General features: G+C 56.5%; 1 pseudogene; it reads right to left on the bottom strand.

Annotated features, from left to right (window-relative positions):
* Positions 1-525: 525 nt before the first annotated feature.
* Positions 526-864, bottom strand: LOC101607515 (annotated as a pseudogene).
* Positions 865-1,319: the final 455 nt, after the last annotated feature.

Genomic DNA, 1,319 nt, shown 5'->3' on the forward strand with positions numbered 1-1,319 from the left:
AAGAAGGAACCCTGCCCTCTGGAGCTTACAGTCTACCGTTTATTGCCACTTCACCTGCGCACTGCTTGTGACCTTGGGCAAGTCACAATCTGTCTGCACCTGTCAGATGCCCAAAGGGGGAACAAGCAGGCCAGGCTCAGCATGGACATGGAGCCTGGTATACTGAGATGCTGAACAGGGCACACGTGCCTAGCCACCACCCCAACAAGCAGAGAGGGCTGCAAGTTGATTTTTAAATTTTTTTTTTAATTTATTTGAGAGCGACAGACACAGAGAGAAAGACAGATAGAGGGAGAGAGAGAATGGGCACGCCATTGCTTCCAGCCTCTGCAAACGAACTCCAGACGCGTGCGCCCCCTTGTGCATCTGGCTAACGTGGGACCTGGGGAACCGAGCCTCGAACCGGGGTCCTTAGGCTTCACAGGCAAGCGCTTAACCGCTAAGCCATCTCTCCAGCCCCGCAAGTTGATTTTTAATAAGTACAAGAGGAATAGGGGAGAGGACTGAGCCGCACTGGCTGGTGGGCTACACAAACTGCTGCTGCTGCTGTCTGGTGGCGCCTTGTTGGCGAGGTCCTCGGCCTTCTCTGTAGCTGCCAGTGCCGTCTCCTCCGCTTTCTCCTTGGCCTCTTTGGCTGTCTCAACAAGTGTTTTAGAAGGGGTCTCACCTTGCAGCTTGGCCAAGATGTATTCAAAACCCTTCATTGTGTTGGTCACATTGCTTTTGAATCGGGCAACACCAAATTCCTGGACAGCTCTGGAGACCCCCAAATAAGCTAGAGGAGACCCAGGCTTCCCGGCGGATTTCGGTCCAGCTGTTGCTGTCAGAATTCCCACAGTAAACACATCGTTCCTCCACCACCATCAGCCGGGCATGGTTGATGCTCCAGGTGAAGGTGGTCATGGTCTGATTCTGCGGGTCCACGACAGAGTCCTCCAGGATGTACCCCGAGTGAGCAACCCTGGCAGGAAACAGTCGCTCCGCCCGGCGGAGCATCCTGTTGGTCTTGGTCAGGAGTCTCCTCCGGGACAGAAGCTTCTGGTCAGGGTCACCTCCCGGTGCACTGTCTTCAGTCAAGACGTGTTTGCTGTAGGGATTCGGTACCGCCGCCAGAGGCAGCGAACACTTGGTCCAGGAACAAGTTCTTCACCGTCGTGTGGGCCGGGCGGACGGGCTCAGCACCCGCAGCATCAGCGGTGCGGAGCCGGGAGGGCCACGTGGCAAGGCGCCAGCCCGCCGGCTCGCAGCTCAGTCACGCCATGATTATAATCCCTTCCCACCACCCTTACGTTTCCCCTCCCAAATCCCCCCTCCACTGA

Source organism: Jaculus jaculus, chromosome 2 (assembly GCF_020740685.1).
Source record: "Jaculus jaculus isolate mJacJac1 chromosome 2, mJacJac1.mat.Y.cur, whole genome shotgun sequence".
NCBI classification, from domain to species: domain Eukaryota; kingdom Metazoa; phylum Chordata; class Mammalia; order Rodentia; family Dipodidae; genus Jaculus; species Jaculus jaculus.